This window comes from Micromys minutus, assembly GCF_963924665.1.
Source record: "Micromys minutus genome assembly, chromosome: 23".
NCBI lineage: Eukaryota > Metazoa > Chordata > Mammalia > Rodentia > Muridae > Micromys > Micromys minutus.
This window is the reverse complement of record NC_137958.1, coordinates 32654451-32680007: the sequence shown is the minus strand read 5'-3', so window position 1 is coordinate 32680007 and position 25557 is coordinate 32654451.

The window sequence follows — 25557 nt, the reverse complement described above, 5'->3', positions numbered from 1 at the left end:
TGAAGAGGCTGACTTAAAATCATAGAAAGACACACACAGAATGAGGAAGTTAAGTCGAGAGCCAAGTGTCCTCACACACTAGTAAAAATGAATTCATCAATATCTGGGGGCATAGTTGAAGGGATTAACTCTGAGTGGAGCTTGAATCCAATATATATCATCTTGACTTTGATATTAAAGTTCCTTTACATTTTCTATAACACGGGTGCTCTTGAAGTGATTATAGATGAGAAATTATTTTTGAAGCCATATTCTTATACTCATTCAGATATTATTAATATTCTTTCATTCTATTCCAGAGACCATGGTTTTACCCGGGATCCTGTTTAGTCTGTCAGAGAACTGGCATTCTTCAGGCTTACGTAATTATGAAACCAGGGACTCATGTTTCTTGTCTCCCCCTTAAAGAGGAGATTTGCATTCTAGTTTGACTCTCTTGTTTCAGTTCTGCACTTGCTCATCTCCCTTTCATATAGATGCTAAATTTCTCATCCAGTTTTAAAGGGCTGTACTGCATTCACAGAGGAGGGGCTGCATTACTAAGTGCTTTAAAGTGCTCCTGATGCTGAAGTACTGCTAGAGAAACAAGATGTGCTTTTTAAAGTATGAAAGGCAACAAAACCAAATGATACATATGGTATATATATATATATATATATATATATATATATATATATATATATATATATATATGTGTGTGTGTGTGTGTGTGTGTGTGTGTGTGTGTGTGTGTGTGTGAGAGAGAGAGAGAGAGAGAGAGAGAGAGAGCGAGAGAGAGAGAGAGAGAGAGAGAGAGAGAGAGCTTGTGTGCAGAAACTAAAATGTATAAACTGTGTATAAACTAAAATGAAGGTGAATGAATGAGAAGTAAAACAGTATGAAAATCAAGTGCTTCCTTGGAGACAGGAGAAGTCTGCTCATGACACAGAAGAGGAATCCTTGTAAAATCACATAGGTAAGGCAAAAGTTAGAGTGAAAAAGCCACACTAATCATGTATGGCAGTCTGTATGGTAGGGAAAGTGGAGAAAGACGAACAAAAGAGTAAAATTGCTAAGGCAAACTCTAGAAACTGAGCATAAAGTGCAGTTAAAGAAAAAAAAAGATCCTGACAGATGTGTCAATCAGATCAGAAATAGCTAAACAAGTACAAAATGGAATCAAAAGAAAGTCACAAAAGAAAAGTTGAAAATCAAAAGGTTTGGAAAACCCTACAGGATGCTTTAGAAAGGAAATGATATTAATACAGAAGACCACAAAGGGGGTGAGTCAGTAAAGCTGACCATGATTACAAAGAAAACACCTCTCGAAAGAGACAATGGTGAACCAGGGACACAAAAACTGAGCCACTGAGCTCAGGATATACAGTCAGGGGACCTGGAGCCAGTGTACCACATGCAGGGAATTAAAGAGAGAGTGGCTGGCTGAAAAGAATGAAACGTTATTAGGAAATGTGTCTCTTTGTGCCTAGTGCCATCACCTGAATCCAAACAAGTGCGGGACAAAAGGGAAGATTCGAAGTTGAATGAAGAGCCATTGAAAGACACATCCTGGAGTCACCGAAATCAGAGCTTGGCAAATGCCTGGAGGGTGACCAAGTTCACCCTGTATCTCAGTGCATGGCTGCTCTCGGCAGGAGACCGGCAGATGCTCTGCTCAGCCAGGTTCCAGGCCAACAGAATCTTGTGCACAGCAGGTAACCTTCGGTTACAAGATAAAAGTCAAGGCGTTAATGCTCACGTATTAACCACTTTTGACAGACAGACGAGGAATATGGGCGTTTAGACCCTTCGGAATAGCAATAGAAAGTCTATAGGAAAAGCACTCAAGGAGGGCAGTGGGAACCTACTAAAACTGTGGGTGAAACTAAACATGAAGCTAAGAGCAGGGTACAGAGGTGAGTGCTTGAGGGGATGACCTGATTTCCCAGATGACCCCTCTGGGAAAATGTAAGCAAGGCAACAGGAGCCGTTCCATCACCATTGGCTACAACATAAATAAAATGAAGATGAGACTGGGCTACACTGAGCTCTGCCTACTAGAACTTCATGCATCATCAATATCATTCAAAAGGAACGTCATATCTATGATGGTGGGCATACATATGTATTTATTGAATTTTAGTATTGCTCTAGGAACTGCCAACTTCTGTTTTACACGCAAAGTGCACAGAAGGAGCTAACACAAGACAACAAACAGAGCAGACATTCCCAGTTGGTTATGTAACCAGGGGCATGACTTTTTTTCCTGAGGAAGTTTGGAAGAAGCAAACATCCTTAAAAGTGCTATTAATAGATAGTCCTTGCTTCAAGGGAAGTTTGAGAAACTACAGACTCAATAATAGAAAACCCACCAGCAGTCACAAGAGCCCTTATTTAAAAAAAAAAGAAAGAAAGAAATAAAAGACCAGAAAGTCTCAGAAGAAAAGAGAACTCAGATCTCTGAGTATCTTCTTAACCACATCTAGCTAAGAGCGTCACCACATCCTTGGCGGCCAAGAGCTCCAGAATGCTCAGAATCTGGATTGAAGTCAAGTGCTTGAATCTGTTATTCGTATCCCTGTTAGGATGGTACACGTTAAGTGCTAAAAACCCAGGATGACTGCTTGCCACCCTCATGACGAAGTCATCTACTGTTAGAATCTTTGCTGGAACTGGGCAGACTCAGATCATGGCAGTCAGAATTCTAAGACGTTGAAGTGGAAAAGCTTACATATTTGGAAAGCTATGAGCTATGAAAAACCATGACTAACCTCACCCTAGTGCCAGGAGGAACATTTATAAGCAAAGAAAGCCATGGGTTTCTTGAGAGTTTATTTGCATCTCTCTGTCTCAAAAAAATAATTTGAGAATAATTTAGATGTAAATGTTTTCCAATCAGCATAGAGCATGAACTAGAATTATTTGGTTGGCTACACTTTAGGTATTTATACTGTCAAGTAGCCGTTTGTTGGCTGTACCTTGTACACAGAGAGTGGCCAGAGCCAATTCTCTAGAGTTGTATGAATACAAGCCTTATCCTTGGCTTTTCTTCACACTCACTATGCCATGCAAAGAAAAAAAAAGTATAGAAATGCCTTCGCTCATTTAGATATTTGCTCCCTAGGTAGAAGGACTGTGTTTGGTGGGGTGCAGTGAGAACAAACAGGGAAAGCATAAAACGCTTTTCAACACAACAACCATCACAGCAGCAGAACCAGCAAAGTACCACAATAAATTACAACCTTAAGCTACTGAAATGTTGTGGGTTTTTTTTTTTTTTTTTTTTTTTTTTTAAGCACAATGGAGAGAGAAATTTCCGTTTTGTGTTTAGTACCATTGAAACATTCCTCAAGGAGATTTCTACTGGTGGCTTTTGAAGCAAAGAACTGTTGAATGTTTCTCCAAGAGTTTGCCCTGTAAACTAAAGATTTTGCTACACTATTATATTAGAAAAAAATAGCAGAAATGTATCCAAGTTGACCCTGTCAAGAGATTCTATGAGCATTCTCTAAGTATTGTTCAGAACTGGGTGATCCTTCCAAATCTAATTGACTTCTAATTTCATCCATATTGCTGAGACCTACCTAGTCTACTTACTGTTTTGGCTGATGTTATAATAAACAGTGTTAAAATAACTTATCAAAATATAATGATAGTACCATGATGCGTCGTTCCTCATTCTTTATCAATTTTAGGCTCCTAGGTAGTTTTATACATGCAAACACTCCAAATATTACAATCATAGCTAATATAGGACCCTACTACTTCCCCTGTATATTAGGTCCAACCTCAATCTAAAAGTAATATCTAGTAATCCTATTAAAAATGGGGTACAGACTAAACAAAGAGTTCTCAACTGAGGAATACCTAATAATTGCTCAACATTTTTAGTCATCAACAAAATGCAAATCAAAATAACCCTGAGATTCCACCTCATACCAGTCAGAATAGCTAAGATCAAAACCTCATGTGATATCAGATGCAGGTGAGGATCTGGAGAAAGAGGAACACTCCTCCATTGCTGGTGGGATTGCAAGCTGGTACAATCACTCTGAAAATCAGTCTGGTGGTTCCTCAGAAAATTGGACATAGTACTACCTGAGGTCCCAGCTGTACCACTCCTGGGCATATACCCAAGGGATGTTCTAACATATAACAAGGACACATGCTCCACCGTGTTCTTAGCAGCCTTAATTATAATAGCCAGAAGCTGGAAAAAACCCAGATATCCTTCAACAGAAGAATGGATATTAAAAATGTGGAACATTTCCACAATGAAGTATTACTCAGCTGTTAAAAACCAATGATTTCATGAAATTCTTAGGCAAATAAATGGAACTAGAAAATATCATTCTGAGTGAGGTTACCTAGTCACAAAAAACAAAACATAAACAAAACAAAACAAAAAGAACCCTTGTAATACCCAAAAAACAATGCACAGGCCTTATGAAGCTCAAAAAGAAGGAAGACCAAAATGTGGATGCCTTAGTCCTTCTTAGAAGGGAGAACAAAACACTCACGAGAGGAAATACAAGGACAAATAGAGAAGCAGGGATTGAAGAAAAGATCAATCAGAGACTGCCTCAACTGGGAATCCATCCAATATGCAACCACCAAACCCACCCACTATTGCTGATGCCAAGAAGTGCTTACTGGCAGAAGCCAGATATGGATGCCTCCTCAGAGGCTCTGCCAGAGTCATACTTATACAGAGGAGGATGTTTGCAGCTAACCATTGGACTGAGCACAGGGACCTCAATGGAGGAGATAGAGAAAGGACTGAAGGAGCTTAAAGAGTTTGCAACCCCATAGGAAGAACAACAATATCAACCAACCAAAGCCTCCATAGCTTCTGGGAACAAAAACACCAACCAATGAATACACATGGAGAGACCCATGGCTCCAGTTGCATATGTAGCGGAGGATAGCATTGTCTGTCATCAATTAGAGGAAAGGCCTTAGGTACAGTGAAGGCTTGTTTTCCCAGTGTAGAGGAATGCCAAGGTGCTGAGTTGGAGAGGGTGGTTGGGAATGGAAACATCTTCATGGAAAAAAAGGGGAGGGGAATGGGAGAGGGGCTAAAGGGGATAACATTTGAAATGTAAATACAGAGAATATCCAATAAAATATTTTGCAAAAAAAGAAAGTAATATCTAACGCTAACAATACTATTAAAGATACACGTATTATCTGATTAGTTGACATTTCTCTTCTTCTAACAGTTTTTATTAATTATTAATAAATAAATTACCATTTATTACTAGTAATTAATTACTATTAGTGTGTATGTATACATGTGCACTCATGATGTATGTGTGTGTGTGTGTGTGTGTGTGTGTGTGTGTGTGTGTGCGTATGTGTGTGTGTGTGTGGGCGCGTGCATGACTTGGTGCATGCAGAGGTCATAGAACAAGTTTGTGAAGTTGGTTCTCTCTTTCTACCTTTTTCTGGTTTCTAGGGATTGAACTCAGTTCACCAGGCAAACTAAGCAAACATCTTTACATGCAGACAGAGCCATATTTCTGGCCCAACAATTCTGTTCCTCAACATTTGATCACATTAGGCCATTGTGGTATTCATGTTCATTCAGCAATATTCACATTTTATTAGTGTTCTTATTAATAGTCTCCCGAAATATGCAGAATGGAGACAGGGGAAAAGTATGTTTTTATTAGAAACTAAAATGTTAATGAATGGTTTTCGACTGTTTTTGGACAACTTAAGGATCACAAAGGTAGTTACAACTAGACAATAGTTTAGTCAGAAACGGAAAGGAGAGAAAGAAGGTCAAGAAAGAGGGGGAAGAAATTAGAAAGGGGAATAAAAGAGCCAGCAGCCGTAACAGATTGTGTTGGCCGTGTCCTGTGGGAACTCTATGTTTTGCATTTAGTATCATCCTCTTTGGCAGCCCATGTGAAGACAAAGATGTCATCGGTTCCACTGCCCCAGGAGTATTACGGTGGGTGTGGCTGCATTAAAGAGGCATAGTGTATTCAACTTCTAAGACTAAAACAAAGTTCCTCAAAGTGTATGCTTGGACCTTGTCCTGAACAACATACATACATCAACTCCAAGGACAAGTTTCCCAGACCCACCTCTAAAACTTCAAACTGAAACCATTTCAATACGACAAATGTTACAGAGAAGATGAGGTACAAGGGCGCGTTTACCAGGATCTACCCTGTGAGTGCTATGGAAGGTCATACATTTAACTGCATATGAAGGCAAAGAGATGAAGTTGTATGAATTTATAGAATATTAACTATCATTATTGAAAAAATCAAACGTGAGGTTTTTTTTTTTTTTTTTTTTTTTTTTTTAGCTTTTTCTTGAATGGTTAGTCTTAAAGATTTCCTTCTGAGTACCTTTAAAACAAGAGTTTTGTGAATTTCCATGATTAAACCCTCATCATCTTAAATAGAAAGAGTACAGTTGAGGTTGATCATTTTAAAGGATTCTTTTACCTTTACTTCAATACATTGACACAATACTACTCTTTTTTTTTTTGTAAGAAAATAACCTCTTGTATAGTTTAAGAAGCCACAAAAAGAAAAAAAAAAAAAAAGCCAGTGTGTGAACCCTTGCATAGATTACAATATTATTCTAGCTTCAGCAGGTGTCCAGTTATAGAGAAATATTTTAGTAATCATAAAGTTCATATAGACCCCATGTGACCCTATCCATTCCCAACCAGCAAATAGTTTTTGTTTAACTTCGAGAGAAACCAGACAAACCCTGCAAGGTTACTTCTAAGCATGACTCCATTTTTAGGCTTGCCATGTGCTGGAAACATGCTTTCTCGCTTTCTCGCTTCCTCCTTCTATCTGCAGTATAAATCTGAAGGACTTTGTTATGGTTCTTACGCTTGGCACATCTTAGGCCTATTTAAAACATCAACACCATCAATCACATGTATGAGGCCGACCAGCTGGATGAACCCTGGCTATCACGCAGGGGCTATTTGTCATCTGGGCATGTCTGTTTGGTATATAACACTCCTTCGGTCCCAGAACAATTTTCCCCGTTCCAAAAATATTCTCTTTGATTCAGGAAACATGTGATTAATAAAGGACAAGGGTTTAAAGCTGAAGGTCAAGGCTAACAGTCTTAACCAAACAAGTGCATTGCTTACAAACGTTTGCATCAGCAGGCAAAAATTTCCCCAGACTACCATGGGGAAGAGACACATCTCTAGATGCTGTGCATTTTGAGGGGCTCCAACAACTGTGCTCACCTTAAGATATTTATGTAAAATAATGTTGCTCATCTGAGAAATATTTTGCCTCAGAATAGTCGTACAGTATCAGACATTAAAGGATCCATTATAAACATTTACAATTTAATACATAAATTAAAGATAAGAGGACATAGTCTAAGCAATGTGATATGTAAAGGAAATTTGTCCTATCACACTGGAACAATTTGCATTAAAAATAATTGTATTCTAGAAGCCTATTTACACTAAAGTGGGCTTAAAAGCAACAGTCTGTTCCTCTATTTTTGTTTTATTTACATGCCAATCTCCAATACTTTACAGCACTTTCCCGTTAAATAGTTTTTTTTTTTTACTTATCTTTGTTTCTGCTCCTTCCACCAAAAGACTTTTTTTTCTTTTTTGATCCCCCTCCTTTTTTGTTTTTTTTTTTTTTTAGAGAATTATGAGTTTTCTTTTTTCTAGATAATGTTAAAGTTCTATCTCACAATGACCTTAATAGTATGTGAAGTTTATGACTTGCTTCTGTTGGATGACAGAAAAACAAATAATGTGTTTTTTTTTCTAACAAAAAAAAAATTACAAACTCAACTGCTGATCAGGGTTTTGTTATCCCAACATTTTCTTAACTGGGATGATTATATTTCTTGACCTAAAAAATAATTGAATTTAATAATGTTTATTTTCCTGGACTACCGAATGGACTCCTACACTCCCATGGCATTTGACACAGACTTTCTCAGGACGTGATAAATAGACTTAATTTGAGCACTGGTGACTGCAAGATGGTCAGTCACCCCTGGACTCAGTGTCTAAAGACTTGTATGTTTCTGAACACAGGGCACTGTAGGTAACCAGACTGGTTGAGATTTCCCAATCTTCCCCCTCTCACCTCTTTGTTACCTATGAGGAGTTAAAAATAGATCCTCAGCAGAGAGCATGGCATAAAAGTCAGTACCACCGACAGAACATTAGTTCTATGGATTGCCTTAGAATCACAGCTTTCTAGCATCGGGAGGAATTCAATGTCCTCTGGCCAGCTCATCATCCTATTGCTGTGTAAAGTGACCTTCAGTGAAGACTTGGCAAAGATGAAGTTAGAACTGTGGCCTCCTTAACTCAATAGTCTTTGGGACCATGACTGAAAACTTTCCAAGGTTTCAACTTTGAATGCAGAGTCTTTGTGTTGGTCTGACTTGTTTACAGCCAGGACATCTGTTGCTCTACCACGTATGCTAATGTGGCTAACAGTCTCTGTGACTGCTGATGGGTTCTTCTTGGCACTGTACGTGCATAATGCTCTCCGTTAATTCCCCTGACCCTGTTAAACAATGACAACGTGTGCGAGGCCCCAGTTTGTTAGCGTTCATTCTTACAAAAACAGGGTGACTGACCTTGTCATATTTAAGAGTGTTGAGCAGAATGGCAACGTGGATCCTGAGGGCAAATGACAAATTTCCATTGGTGATGTAAGAAATATGCTAATTAGCCTCCTGCTTCGTTCTTTTTTTTTTTTTGGAACTAAACACATGCATTGTTCAGCTAGAAGGTCCACCATACCCTGCATGGATAAAACCAAAGCATTTGTTTGTACATTATAAAAACCGTGTTATAACATGCTATCTCATCTAAGCAAAAGAATGCCTTTTGTGCAGTAGTATACCTGGGGAAGGGGCAGTGAGCATTCTATGTTAGCTGTTACATCCGTCCTTTAGTGTTGAAAGAACAATAGAAAAAGACATGAAAAACCACCATCTTTTAAATCTATGTTCTTTATAAGCAGTGCTTCAGCCTGAGTTTTCAAAACGCTTCCACCCTGTGACTGAGATGAAATCTGTATATGAGGTCTGGCTCACATGCCTAAGCACTGGATATGTATTCTTGCCTTAGCAGAAAAACAAGCTAATTTTTTTTTTTAAATGTAGCATTACCTTGGTGCATCTTGTTCTCTGTTTCCCTCAGGGTCTTAGAGGAATGAATCAGAAAATTGCTCCCTCATGTTAAACCAGAGTCTGCACCTGTGTTAAATTCACATATAAGTGAAATTGGAGGTTTGGGGGTAGGGATAAATGTCAGCAATACTAATGGGATGATATATCTGATTTTAAATTCTCAAATGGACTAGCATCCAATGCAGAATGCATCAACAGGAGTAATTTTTTCATAGGCACATTGTTTCACAACTAGTACTGAAATTAGGACATAATCATGTTGGCAAACTGTCCGCAAGTCTATGATTAGAAGCATCTGGCTGCAGATATTAGAAAACCCAGATGATCAGATATTCCGAGAACGCTGACAGGCCAAACTTCTTATTTTACCTTCTTTGAGTTGCCTGTGTCACCTTTCAAGGCCTACAGCAATCCGCATGGTTTAGATGTCTTAAGAGAGCTCAGCAAGGCAAGCAAGCCACTGAAACAGATACAGTGTGATGAAGGGATGAGAGACCAGAAGAGGCTACTGGGCTCACAATTTGCAAAAGCAGGCAGAGTTTGTGATGCTCTGGACAGGTGGGTGGAGAGGAGTGAAGAGAGGGTGTACTGTCCAAATGTGCAACAGGCGTGAACAGTCTATATTTTGTTTCTACATGGATGAAAGACAAATCGGTTTGCTTCCTGGAGAAGCTTGCCTCACACTGTTGATTCGGGGTAACCCTGGACAGTATATGAGACACATCATACATGAAGATTTCTATCTATATAAAATATTTGGCTAGCAGAGGAAGGAAGAGGAAATGAAAGAGACATTTAGGGGTGGAGAACAAGACATCCTTGCTTTATCAGCCACGCATCATGAACTGAAGAGGACAATTATTGTATATTGGAATGGAGGCTTAAAATCTCATCAATTGACTCCAGATGCTAGATTCTTGTGGGGATTTTTAGAGGGGGGAGAGGGGGGTGGCGGAAAAGGGGGGAGAGGGAAGGGAGGGAGAGGGGGAAGGGGAAGAGGAGGGAGAGGGAGGGGGAAATAGAACAAAACTTTATGGGGGTTTTAGTACCCATGTTAATTCTGGTCCATCAGGACAGTCTACCTTTAGTTCCAGCATTCAAGGGGTAAAGACAGACAGATCATTAGAGCAAGCTGCCTAGTTAGACAATATGAGATGGTTAGTTCTGGGTTCAAGCAGAAGACTCTGACTCAGTAATAAAAGGTGTAGAGCAATTTAAGATCCAAAAACAACCTCTGGCCTCCACAACAAATACACGTTCCTGAACATCGACATACATGTAGACGCACGCATGTGTGAACACACACACAAATATATATATAATATACATATATATATGTATGCATATATATACATATATATATGTATATATATATATGCAAGCACAACACATACATACATGCAAAAAGAATGAATTAAAGGACATAAAGACATCCTTCTGTAGAAAATGCTGTTCCTGTGTTTTTTAGTTGACCAATTTTCATCAGTCAGAAATACCCTTCCCTTTGGTAACAGTTTTAAAAAGACCTTACTTAAGACCAAGGTAAGTGCTATATGAGTAGAAACTTTGTGTTTTAGCATATTACTTAAACACTTAAGGGTAGCTGAAAGAAATAATTTTCCCGGAACTTTTTCACCATGGAAAACCAACATGTTTCCATGTTCCCAGGTCCTTATCAAGAATGTACAATAAATACATTTATGCATAAAGGTACAGGTATGATAAAATAAGCACTTTTTCTTAAATGATAATGTAATAAGAGCCTTAATATTCAAACACTTGAACATAACTCAATGTTATAGAATCCTAAAATTGAAAATTTATACTTGTCAATCTGGATAATTATTATCTAAAGTTTTTCTGGTTAACTATTATGAAATATTTTGTTTGTGTTGAACTACATTTATTTCCCTAAAATAATACACAAGAACCGAATCCACAGAATGTCACAATACTGTGTACTGAAGTGCCTTTTCGTAAGATCTGACATTGCAGTTACTGTCTTGAAACTTTTAAAAGTGCTTTGATTTACTTATAATTGTTTTGTTGTATGTGAGTGCTTTTTGTCTGCATGTATATCTGCGAACCACATGCATGCCCCGTACCACAGAGGTCAGAAGAAGCCACTGGAGCCCTTGAAACTGGAGTGATAGACAGTTGTGAGCTGCTGTGTGGGTGCTGGGAATCGAACCTAAGTTTTCCAGGAAAAGCTCTAGAATGGACATGCTCTTCCCCCAGTGGCTTTTAGCAAGTGCTAAGGATAAAGCCGGAAGCATTCTTCAGTGTGATTGCAATGACAGGCTGGGACCACCATCTTCACAGCTTGAATCAGGTGTCATGCTTGTCACTGGGCAGAGCTTGACATTTCTCAAAGCTTGCACACTTGCAGCAGGTAGAAGATTTTGACTTTGCCGTCCCGATACATGCTCTCCATTTATTTTGAACTTAGTTCTACAAATCAAGATGTAGGCTTTGACCCTGAGTCCTTAAGAATGTGGATTATAGACTTCCGATGGGCAGTGACAGGGCGCAGCCATGCCCTAAAGCCCTCCCCCTTTCTACTATACTGTACACACTTGCTGTGCGAGCAAAGGCACCGCAAGGTGCTCGACCTCTGCGTGTGTGTTCTTTGGAGTGAGCAGCTTGCAGGTGGCCTGGAGACCTCTCTTTTTAAAAAGAAAAGTAATTGTTACATTTATTTGTTTGTGTGTTGGCGTCATGCTTACATGTACGCAGAGTGAAAACACCACGGCAGAGGTGTGGGATCCAAAGACAATTTGAGGGAATGAATTCTCTCTTTCCATCATGTGGCTCCTGGGTGGTAAGTGCCTTTACCTACTCACCAACCCATGAAACTCTTTGTTAACCATGAGGATCTATGTTTAGCCAATTCCAGATTTCTATGGTTTCTTCTGGAGGGTATAAAACGCTTTGAGGAAAAGTATATACTCAGCTCATTGCCATAGTTGAATTCTGTCTCATCCAAATGTATACTTTAAAACCCCAGTTCCTTCTATCTCAGAACGTGCCCGCGTGTTTGTATTTAGAGAACTCTTAAGGAGACAGTTAAGTTAAACTGAAACCATCAGGATGAACCCAATTCCAATCAGCCTAGTGCCACACAGGGAGAAGGAATTGGGAGAAGAAAGAGGCAATCAAACATGAGTCCTGAGACAAGAACATGTAAGGACACACAGGAAATGGTCACCTTTATCAGTAAGAAAGGATAGTGGCCTCAGAAGAAACCAACTGTGTAACAGCTTAGTCAGGGATGGACTTCTAGCCTCAAACGCTGGGAGAATAGAGTTCTGTTGTTTCAGCCACCCTGTGTTTTGTATTTTACCTTGGTAACCACAGGAAGATAGCATACTTGCACTCCCCTAACAAGTCTATTATTCTTCTATTGGCCACCACAGTAGCAGAATTCTACAACGACGTTGAGGGCCACTGATTAAGACTTGATAGGCCAATAGGACAGAAACCACGTAAGTTTGGAAGACTAAGAGAGCAAATGGGGAGAAGCAGGACAAATTCAGATATATCACAGGTAAGGGACTTTTAAACTGCTGCCGATAATCTTTAATTTTTACATAAGCATACATTTTCATTGTTTTTTAGTTTCTTTAACTTTATTTGTTTTATGTGTGTGTGTTTCTCAGGTGCATGTCTGGTGCCTGCAGATGTCAGAAGTGGGCACTGAATCCCTCCTAGAACTAGGGTAACAGATGACTGAGTCACTAGGTGGGCGTTAGGAACTGAACCTCAGTCCTCTGCCGGAGTAACGTGTGTTCATAACTGAGCCGTCTCGTCTCTACAGCCCGTGTTCATTGTTCTTTACAGTTCCTGTTATCAACAGAACACACACAAAAAAAGTCTTTCTGACACCCTGACCCCTGTCTCATTTTGCCAGATGTAACCAGTTGTAGGTGATATTCTTTCAGACTTTTTATAATCCACTTATGAGTTCGTAGTCACATCTACAATGTTTCATTTTGATGATCTCAATTTTAATTCTCTAAAAAGAAAAAAAAAACATGCACACACAGTGTGTATTGTTTTATGATTTGCTTTCTAGTTATGTGTGTTAGTGATTTTTCTATATCTGCCACACATACTTCTCTTAATTTATGATAAAATATGTGTGGTTTGGAGTATACATTCCTTACGATTTAGTTAACTATTACCTTACTGATTGACATTTAGGTTATTTTCCAGTCCTGCTGATGAAACTTGGAGTCTAACACACAGACAAACATTGTACTGAGAGTTAAATATCTGGCCACACCCATTCATTTTTCTTAATTTAAGCCCAGGTTGGCCCAAACTCATGATCCCACTGCTACAACTTCCAAAATTCTGGGATTACATGTCTCTGACATCATGGCTGGCTTTCTAACTTTTAATGATAAAAATATTCCAAACAAGCTCTTTGAGACAAGGTTTTACTGTGTAACCCTGACTGGCCTGGACTGGCTATGTAGAACAGATTGTCCTTATAGAATCTACCTAAAAGCTGAGAGTAAATGTATATGCCCCTATTCCTAACCAATACTTTTTTTTTTTTTTTTGTATACGTGTATCTGTAGTATTTAGATTTCTTTCACCATATGTCTCAGGCATATAAATGGCTCTAGTTTTACTTCACACTAAAGTTGTCTTTTGAAATCTAAATCATGTACATAAAAATGGGCTCAGATGACATTTATTTATAACCCACGTAACAGGGCTGTGTGGGGTTTCCAACATGCTTTGGTAGAACATACTAGAGGCACGTAGCAAGTTGTACCCACAGCGGGAGTTTGCATTATTTTCACAGATGGAAGCAAAAACCCCTGAGTTAAGCATGTATCATCTTTGTGGTTTGAGGTGGAGAGATAATAGAGATATGGCCCAGGGTCTGACTGAGTGCCGGCAGACATCTCTATTCCAGGAGATAGTACCAACCCACAATGACTGAGAATCATCACTGAAGGAGGCATGTGAGGCCTAATCTTCTATTCTGAGAAGATGAAGTCATAGCCTGAGCAAGGCTAAATATTTCCTTCTCGTTGCTATGTTCAGATCAAGCTTCAGGCAGACGATGGCACTCCACTTATGCGAACACAGCAGCTACATACATACGCTCCTTTGACTTCCCAGGGATTGTATCCTGATAAATAGGTTGCAACATTAATTGCACTTAGCATACGTTTCCTACCTAATGGAGTGGCTTAGCAATGCAGTCTACTGCAGAGTGTTGGCTGTTTCTCCTCACAGTTGTCCAGCTGTTGTGAGAACTACAGCCTCGCTGCCCCTGCACAACCTGTAACACCTATCAGTAGCCCGCAGAACAGTATAAAAATCAAGCCCCAAGCATGATTTTCACTGAGTGTGTTTCAGTCTTAACGATATTGTAAAGCTGAAATATCAGAACAAAATTGATGGCCATTTATGGCTGTTATCATTTTGGGTTTTTGTTTGTTTCTTTTGCTTTAAAAGACAACCCCCAAGCCTGAAGTGGTTTATTCTAATAGCTTAGTGAACAAAGAGAAGAGCACATTAAAGAACAATCTTTAAAGCCAGAGAGGGGTTAAAGATAAATCTCCCGAATGGCCAGCCTCCTTCTCCCCACCACACATCAGTAATTCTGCATCCTTTCTGGGTACTTCTGAAAACTTCTGGTTTTGGTTCTCCTTGATTCACGCCTCTCTGTTTTAGGCAGGCAAATTGTCGGGAGGGTTTAGGTGTTGGCTTGCCTCACCTTTATTCTTCCTTTCATTTATTCACTCTAGCTTCAAAAGCCTCTAATTAGCTGTTTGTCTTAATTACTCCATCTAGATCTCCACCCCCTTGCCGATCCTCCCCGGGCATAGGACTCAATGGTGGCAGCACTTTCTCAAGATGCAATGTCTTTTTCCTGGAAATTCATCTCCACTCTGTCCTGGGGTGTCCACAGAGATGGTTCCAGGATGGGTGCAGTAACTCTGTAGATCTGATTCTGAGCCACATTTACTCTCAGTTTGAGAGACTCAAATTCCTATATAGCACGCAGCTAAACAAAGAACCTCAACTTAGGCTGGGAATTGGCTGACCAGATACTAAGCTGAGGACACAGCATTGAGTGCTAAACTCACTTATGTTATCTTCGAGATATTTTCTTTCATTTTAAATGGTATTTATTGGTTTTGTGTGCATGTGGAAGATGGAGGATAACAGCTGTCCTCTCACAATGTAGATGCTAGGGTTAGAACTCAGGTCATCAGTGTAAGCAGCAAACCTGTTTACCCACTGAGACCCTTCCTGTCTTTGTGTCTTATCCTTTTATCAGACAATTTTGTTTGCCATGTTTGTTTGTTTGTTTGTTTTCTGTTTTGGTTTCTTTTTGAGCAGTTAAGTCAAATGAAGACACCATAAAGACCATGAAACTGGCTTAGGTCATAACATGATTGACCTATAAAGACTAAATGGAGATTCTCTGACACAGAATAATGTGCAATGTGGAGTTTCTCTAGACTATCCACAGAAACAAAACTTACTCTTTTACAGACATACTTTTGGTGACTAATGAATCTACTCTCTCAGTACTTTGATACCAACATTCTTTGTATTTGATACTTTACTTATGGAAATAATTTTGGCCAGTAAAAATCATCTCTCTTTTTCACCATGAATAACTCTGAGTACTCTGTTTGTTATGGGTGCAGTTATGAGAGCTTAGATGTCTTTGTCACGGGGGCATTGGAATGTGACAGAAACAAATGTATCTGCCAAGAAACTTTTGAGTATTTAGATACTCAGTTTGAACGTGGAGAGGACTAGGTCCTGGGCTTTCTAGGTTCCTGAAGATGAAATCAGAGAGGTTGCAGCTGGAGCTTACACGGCATGGATGAGCAGCCCTGTTTGCTGCCTTTCACACGGAAGTGCATCCTTGGTCCATCAGGAGGTTCCTTGATGGAGGGCGGTCATCTGTTAGTCACACAATAACCATGGAAATCTCCTGTAGTCTTTTAAACATGACACTTTTTCTTACTTGAAAATTTTGCACCATTAAGTTCTTTAAAAATACTCATATATTTTTAAATTTATTTAAAATTCAGATTCTCTATTTCTCATTTTATCACTGCTTTAATTAGGCATAACAGATTGAAATTAGGTATCATAGAATAACTTTGCATGTTGAGACTAACAATACTGCAATTTATTCCACATGATGATACCCCCCTCCCATACCTGTCTGAGTCACTAGGCAAACATGAATATGCAAAGAACAAACCTTCATACTTCTGGGTTCTCAGATTCAGAAACGAAAAAAAAGAAAAAGAAAAAGAAAAAAAACCAACAAAACAAAACCACAATCATTTATTCATAAGACTGACAAACTAATTTGAAGTAATTCTTCTTCTTCCTTTTGATATTCTGGCAGAATGGCATTTTTTAAGTTTTGGTGTGCTATAGAAGTACTTCATAGCCATAACTGGTTCACATAAAAAATAAATTAATTAAAGAGGAAATATGCTACAAACTATTTGCATATGATAATTTCGTAAAACATTTCCCTTGGGAAATATGTGAGTGGAATTAATTCACAATCAGTAGGAACCCAGTGGGAATGTGTTCGTTGAAATAAATAATCCAAAATTATTCTTGGGCTGTGAAGTTTGTTTACTGCCTTAACTGAAGTGTGTATCAAACATAGTGCATTAACATTGGCTGTGGTCTGGAGGAACCAGGCATAAACACATCTCCTATGTTTTGTCTGTTCTGCTGTTGATGTTGCTTGTTCAGTGTTTCAACCCATAAAGAAGATTTGTCATCATGGTTGTATTCTTGAAAGCTACTTAACTATTTGCTAATTTAAACATATTTAAAACACATTTTCATAGACCAAGAACAATGGGGATTCTTAGAGAAATAGCTTTCTCCCCAAATTCTCAGGGCTGCATCCTATTCCTCAGAACCTCTCTCCCTCCCTCCCTTTCTCTCTCTCTCTCTCTCTCTCTCTCTCTCTCTCTCTCTCTCTCTCTCTCTCTCTCTCTTTATTCGAGTGTGTGGTGTGTGTGTGTGTGTGTGTGTGTGTGTGTGTGTCCAGCCTCCTGCTGTAGCATTTTAACACCTTAGGGGCTATTGTTATTTCAACAACAGGTTTTGGTAAAAGGGCACTTCATACACTCAGTACAGTTCTGAACCCCTGTTAGAATTTTCATCAACGAGGTTTTATGAGCTGAGGAAAGGACCCAAAGACTAAGGCAGGGGCTCCATATGCGTCATCCTTGAGAGTAATATAGCACAGGAGAAGAAGCTGGAAAGTCAAATAAGTTGCTAGGTTATCTGTGGCCCTCCTCAAGATGTGACCAGATAACCTTCTGTTTCTAGTGCATGTGAAGTGAGAGGCAGCAGGACACTTACTGATCTTAATCTTATCTGAGAGTAAATCCTTGCTGTCCCTAAACGACAGATGCATCATTGTTTACCAGTCATTTTCCCCATACATGCACCGAAAGTCATCTGCTCAGGGTTTGGATGATGAGGGGAATGTGGGCATGCTGGGGATTAATAAGCTTCATTTAAGGCAGAGAACACTGGGAATTAGAAGGAAAAAGACACGGCAGCTACAGCTTGCATCTATTTCTAAGATTTTTCTTTACTCACAGTCGTTCTGTGAGCTTCCACTTGTTACAAACTTAAGCAAAAGTATATTTCATTTATTAAGCATACTGTGCCCAGTGTTATGCTGCAAAGAAATTGGCAGACAGGACTTTGCAAAGATCTTCCAGACTTGAAACAAAAAAAGCAGGATTTTAAATCATATCTGTCTAGATTCCATAGGCTTTTGTTTTTTTTGTTTTTTGGGTTTTTTTTTTTTTTTTTTTTTTTTTTACAACTATAAGGTACTCCCTTTTTGTTCCCTCTTCCTAGACTACATCACTTGGCAGAAATATTTCTCTCTTGGCTGTCCCTTATCAATGAAGACTACCCTTAGTATCCATTCAAGTCCAAACCTCGCAACGGAAAATGTGGCCCCATAGAGGTTGTATTTATACTGGGAAGCATTCGGATTTTGGAGCCAGGTTGATGGATGGGTGGACTGATCGGTTAGTAGAGAGATGGGCATAGTCACTTTCTTGGAACAGAGTGTGTCCCAGGAGTTAGCTAGGAAGGGGGCAACACTGACAAAATATACTTTCTAATCAAAGGGATAATCAGGGCAGATAAAGCTCACTCCTTCAGGGTGTCAGGAAGGAAATGCTGTGAATGAAGTCAACCTCCAGATCAGTAGTGTATTGCATGTGGTGTTGGAGCTGGAAATTATCACTGAAGGAAGGAACACAGATCCAGAAAAACAAATGCCACGCATTGTCTCTTATTTGTGGCTCCTGGCTCCAAATCTCTGGATTTGAACACATAACCTAAATAAAACTACGGATCCTCAAAAGTAGAAGAGCCTGTCAGGCAGTGCTGAAGAAGAAACTCGAGAGAGGGAATAAAAGGATAAGAAGACAAATTCTATGAAGGAGTAAAGGAGAAATGAGGGGCAAACTATAGCTGGAGAGAGAGAAGAGGGGGTAGTCCAGAGGGCAAGGGAGGAAGAAGCAATAAATAACACTAAGAATGTTTTATAAAGGCACTTAAAATACGTGTGTGTGTGTGTGTGTGTGTGTGTGTGTGTGTGTGTGTGTGTGTAGTTTAAATGGAGTTATGCCACATTGGGTAAATAATACCCCCACCAAAAGAGACATAGGATGTCTAACAAAAAACTCAGCACCAGGCATGGCAAACCACCCTTCAAGTTGTTGGTTAAAAGAATCCAAGAGATTCTCAAATAACAAGATCCCATTTCTAAAGATCCCACACCATTTGAGCTTGGGGCTTGGAGGAGAAGAGATGGAACTGACCAGGAAACCTCCCTGAGGACGAATTCTCATAGTATCAGAATGTGCTGTGCAAGCTGTCAAGAAAGAAAAGCAACCAATAGTCCCACAATCTGCAAAGCCTAGAAATTGCAATGACTATCAGCCCAGCAAGAAGTTGCCAACAGTACACTAGTGATGCTTTTGTCTTCCTGGTAACCAAGAACTGTCTAATTGGTCTAAAGGCCAATTATATAGAAGAGGATTCATGCCTGATACTATAAACCTACCCAACTACCTATGGCTGGAAAGGTCACAGACTCTAGAGGAGAGCCTACTACTGTCATTTTTCCCTAAACCAATACAATGTGTAACTGTATTTATGTTTCTGCAGCAGCTTTTATTATAAGCTGCTCAGCAACATGTCTCATTTTTAAGCTGAATCAAGCTGAGTGCTTCCATGATGGTACCCTCCTAGTTACTGAGAGTTTGAAGTGGGGGAGGGGGAGGAACCAGTTCCTTGTGATGCAATACTCTGTTTTTTCTTCTTTATTATTTCCTCTTTATTATTATTTATTATACCCCCCAAAAGACCTGGAAATGTATTGAGTAGAACCAACCTCTCAATTTGATGCAAGAGCTACCAAAGTGTAGGCTTGCATCAGAAAATTTACTTCGGTTGCTTTACTGTCATCGAATTAAATCTCATATGGTAAGTTTCTAAGGAAACTCTATCGATATTCTTTTTGCTAATATGGTTGTTTATGGACAATATCAGTGCATAGCTACATTTAGAACAACATCACCCAATGGCTCCTTTTGTTGGCTATAAGAAATTGAAGCAGGAGCAACTGGGGAGGGGATGAAGAAATAAGTAGCTTCTTTTAAGACAGTTGCATGACTAGCTTTCACTTAGTTGTTGTAGGACCGCACACAGAAGCCTTCTAATTTGCCTTGTGCTCTGCAATGCCTCTTTACTCCCTCATGTCAAGAAGCAACATCATTACTTACACAAGTAGAGGGGGACACTGAAAAAAGAATGTGTCCTTTCATTAACTTGCAAAAATACAATTAGCAATTATTAGTGATTTCCTGGAGAAAGTCCAGAGCTGAATTAAAAATATCACCGGTCACAGAGATCTTCATTCGTCCCTCGGAGGAAAAAAAAAAAAAAAAAACACACTGCGAGGCTTGTCCACTGTCCTGACTTTTAAAACATTAAAGGACTGATTTAGAAAGAAACCACACAGCATTTGTAATGCTTTTTATTTTCTTTCTCACTCCCTGGGAAATGTGAAGAATGTTCCCTTTTCTAAATAAAATGCCCTGTAGCATCTAGTCTAGGATGAGAATAGTTGGCTATTTCTTCATTCAGAACAAATGGATATTCTGCCAATATTCAAAGTTTTCTTAAAGGGGGAGGCACTTAAAAATAATGAACATAGTCTCTTTCAGTAGGAATCATGTTTTTTATGCTAAATTCAGAAAGAAAGAAAGAAAGAAAGAAAGAAAGAAAGAAAGAAAGGAAAAAAGAAAGTAAAGAAGGAAGGAAGAAAGGAAGGAAGAAAGGAAAAAAGAAAAGAAAGATAAAGGAAGGAAGGAAAGAAGAAAGGAAAGAAAAATGGAAGGAAGAATGGGAAGAAGAAAGAAAAGAAGAAAGGAAGAACCTCTAAAATAACCACATCTGGGGCCAGTGTTACAACTCTTACCATCTAGTATTATGGTTCTTGCATTTAAATAAGTTAAAAATTATCAAAAAGAAGGCTGTTCCTTCTGCTTGCTGCAACAACAGTTCCCAATGGTTGTGGAAACAGGATTCTGGATACCACTGTATGTTTACCTGCCAATGACTCGGGACTGAGTCTCTTTGTGTCCTTATTTAAGAGATTCCTGGTCTGGAGCAGAGCTCCACTTGGTCTATGGAGGAATAAACTCTGCTTTCAAACATATGGCTCTTTGAAGACAGGTGTGTTTTGACTGGGAAGACCCAGGGTCAGCGGAGTTCTCCACTGGCACCAGGAAGAAGGAAAGGGGGGCCCCAGTTCTTGGAGCATTTGGAGCAGGACCCCAGAGGATTCTCTTGCTATGTTCATCTGCTTGCTATTTGTACAGAATGTCAGGCTGTTTGAAGATAACTCCCTTTTTCTCTCGTCTTTTGTTAAAACAGTACGTGCTATTGAGAACCCACGGCACAAGCTGCAAAGTGCAGTCATCTCTTGATTTTTGAGAATGCAGATGACCTGATTTGCTAAGTTAGATTAAGGAGTGGATAGAAAGTTAAATTTGCTTCTCATGAAAAAAAAGGGGGGGGTGGTGGAATTCTTATCTGGTCACCCACCACATCCTCCACTCTGTGGGAGGGCTCAAGTAGTTTTGTATCACATGTGTCTGATCCTTATGAGAGTCCATCAGTGTTACAGGGGAACCTCCGCCTTATACTTTCCAATCGGGAAAATATTCTTAAAGATTTTAAATTTTTGTTATGCATTATACATCTGCAATGTATATGTGGGATTCTGGACCCTTTGGAGTCCAGAAGAGGATTTGTATGGGTCCTTTTGACATGGAATTAAAGGTAATTAAGAGCCAATGAATGTGTGTGCCATGGGAAAGCAGCAAGCCCTCTTACCCACTAAGCTAACCTATTCGGCCCTTTGTCAGGCATTTTAAGGTTCCGGGTCTGCTGCCTAAAAGGATAAATACTACCATTATCCTTTCCAGAAAGCACTTAGAGGTTTTCTCTGTTGGTGTATGGGGGTAGCTTTACGAAGAAGACATGGCTCTACTTTAGTTATCGTCCAAGATGAAGGATAGAAAGAAGAGCAGAAAGTATGAAGCGTATTGGCTACCATCTGAGTCAGACCCTGTGTTCACTGGGACTGGGTGTAGAAATATTCCTCCCTTCACCCCCAAAGGATTTTCACCTTTCTGTGACCCAGACTATGGGGAGTATAAAGGAATAGGGAAGGAGATATCTCTAACTTGGAGTTTAAAATAATAGACATGGCTTTGTCTATTTTAAGTAATTCTACTCTAATAATCAAAAGTTAAATCTATGCTGTGACACATTATGTATACATTAAATACACTGTAACACATTATGCATACATTAAATAAAAATGATGCTGTCCATGGAAAAGTTGTGGGCAGGATCTATAGTTTCAGCAGTGAACCCCTAGGGAGAAGGAGCCGGCCTCTGGGCTGGATACAGTTGGCAAACCAATAGGAGAGAAGAGTTGCAGATTGCATTTAAAACAAAGACCTTTCTGAAATAGCAAGATTCCTTCTCTTTAATTCTAGGGACCAACACCAAGGCTTCTTTAGAGCTGTTTTGCAATTCTGAGAGGACTGGTTGTTCTAAAGCTACACCTTGGTTATTTACCAGCAGTAATTAGGAAAATACCATTGTCAGGTGCATGTACTGGAGGAGGAGAGAGGGGAGACTGAAATTTGCTTGGGCTTCATGGCAGAGGAATATGGTGACTGTCTGAGGCAGCGAATCTCCTACGTAGTGCTACTGAGTGGACAGGGTAAGCGGACCTGAGATTCAGTTTCAGAAATGTGATGGTTGGTCCAGGGTGTGTGGTCATTTCTCCCTCAATCTTCCTCTCTCTTTTTCTCTCCACATTTACAAATTTCCATTTGCTTTTAGTGGCAGAAACATTTTATTTTTATGGAACAAATATGGCTGAAATGTTCTCGAGCCATTTTAAAATTTATAAAGAGATGCAGCTCTACTCAAAAAGCATTTCTTCTTTCTGGTCCCTAGTGTAGGTGAGTGCATACAAGACTTCTTAAGATGCTGTGGTACAATGCAAGCCTATACTTGGAGCAAATCCCAGCTTTGAAGAAACTGAAAAAAATACTACAAATGAAAGAAACTTCAAGTTTTCCTTCAGGTTCTTATTTTAAAAGTTGCATGAAGAGGGCATGTCTACTCTCAAGGATCAGAGCTTCCTTTAAGTTACAACCCTGTAATGAATAGATCTGAAGGGATGCTTTTAAAAATATTATGCCAACTATTTCTTTATCTGTAAAATGAGCACTAGTAATGCCATTGCAGAGTGGGCTTGAGCACTTTGGATAACTGTTAAATGGAATGAATGTAGAACACTGCACAGGGAACATGGAAGAAAGACACCAGCATCAAAATCACCCAGGGCAAAGCACAAATAAGCTACACACACATACACACATCATATACATGTATGTGTACATATGTATATGCACATGTGTGTGTTTGTGGTGTACACATGGCTACTATATATGTATATATGTGTGTGCATATATATGGTGATACTATATACAATATGTAAAATATACATACATGCATGTTCTTTACTCATTAACTTGTTGCATTTGTTCCTTTATATATAAATGATATTAATGTACTGTGAAGTATATCTTCTCCAAGTTCCTTTGCAGCCAAGTGTGATGGTGAGCCTGTAGCTGGACTTCAGCTACTTTATGAGTTCTTTCTTCTTCCACCATTCTACATCCTTTTCCCATTATTTCAACCCCATAACAAAAAATACGAGAGAAAAAATGATAACAGGGAAAAGGGAACTATGTTGTTATTAGACTACTTCCTGCTGATGAGGGCATCAAGTTCCTTGGGGCATGTTAGATCTTTGTTATCAGGATATCCAATTTATTCTTCTTGTTGTTTCATCTTTGAGCATGACTAGTTAACAGTAACCAACAACAACCAACAGCCACCAAACAACAGCACACGCTGACGCAGGGCCCAAGCCTTTATACATCCTCTGAAGAGTTCCCAGAATTCCAAAGGTCACAAATCGCAAATACTATCTACACCTGGCAAAATCACGTTCCTGCTAGAGCACGAGGAAAATCATAGACACCTGCTGTGGAAAGTCTTAAACCACCCCATATACCATATCATGGGATTAAAACAAAAACATATTCCTATAATATTTCTGTGGTTTTTTTTGAAGGAAGCAAAAATTCTCACTACATGGGACTATTTCTAGAACATTACATTATGAACTAAAATGTCTTTGTTTTGTCTGTTTACATTTTGATCTTCTTCTTTTGAGTAGAGAGTAGACAAGGGTTGTGCTGGATCTGTGAGACAGAAGAAACACTGTTCCCTCAGGCATCATGTAGAGGAGCTGACTGGTCATGAACTTTCACTACGGACTATTTAGGGGTAATACATAGACCATTATCATATTCAAGTTACTGTACACTTGCTAAGTTTATCCTAATATGGAAGTATTGTCTAATTTTTCTTGAGCTATCATTGGTATCTTACCACATATCTGTGGTATCATTGGGAAAAAACACAACAGTTTGATGTCATGAAAGGCTAAGGAAATTAGTATTTTTGAAAAACAGGATGTGACAGGTCATCTATCATGTTGCTAGAGCCCCAGGGAAGTAGACCCCAAACCTAGCTGATATATTGTATCAGGCAAACATTGGTCTTGGAGCCAGGTTCCACAAGTATTAGGGATTTTCTGCTGTGGTAATGATGCCTTACCTGCAAGACAACCATGTGCTAAATGTCCATACTCTACTGAAGAATGAGTCAGATCTGAAAAGTGCCCACTTACCACCTCGACTCAGCCTGAAAGTTTCAATCCACACATCTCGGTGGCCGGGTCATCAGGGTGATTATGGCTGAGCTCAGACCCTCTGAAATAAAGTTCTATCAGCCAGCATTAAATGAGAGAACCCCACGGACCTTCTGACTTGAGGTTGGTGCAATTCTCTTAAGGGCAGAACTTGAAGAATCAAGATTCACCCTCCTCTTCCCTGTGGTCAGAGACACATAAACTTCTCACTTTTCACCCACAACTATTACTTTCCAATTTATCTCAGTGAGCCTATAAAAACGACTACTTGGAACAGAACATTCAGGATTGTGGAATCACAAAACAAATAAATTACCTCATTTTAACAAACAACATGGTAACTTTCAATTGCACAACCCCAGCTGAGACTTTGTAGAAGAGGAAACAATTTTCAATTAATTCTTTAAGTCAAATGGTCCTGGAAATACTTTGCCCACTATAGAAGTAAAAGGTGCAAAGATATTCAGACATACTAAAAGACATCAATATGTGTGCTCATTAAAAGTATATAGTGCCAGATTTAAATAACCTGGAGCTGAAGGTGACTTTTCTAATTACCTATGACATGTGAAGTCAATTGTCCCTAATACATTCAGAATGACACATTACGAATGAACAGATATTACCGCTTTCTGCTCTGTTGCTCATAAAAACATCCGATGAAGGACTAGCACTTGGATATGTCACTTTCTGTCACAGGAGAGGAAAGGAAAAGAATGAAAAGATGACGAGGGGAGAAGACATCACCTTCCTTCCCCTTCACACCCATAGAAGTTTTGATCATGGTAGAATTCTTTGAAAAAAAAAAGAAATCTATATTTTAAAAATCTTTTAAAAAAATGTAGCGAGTTTAAGCTCCAGAATTTAAAGCCTTCAGTCTTCCTCAATTCAAAATGCTTATTACTTCCTGGCAATTAAACAGAACACATGCTATCCATTTAAAAGTCAGTTATCTCTAGCTTCGTTCTATGAGCCTGTTTAGCAAA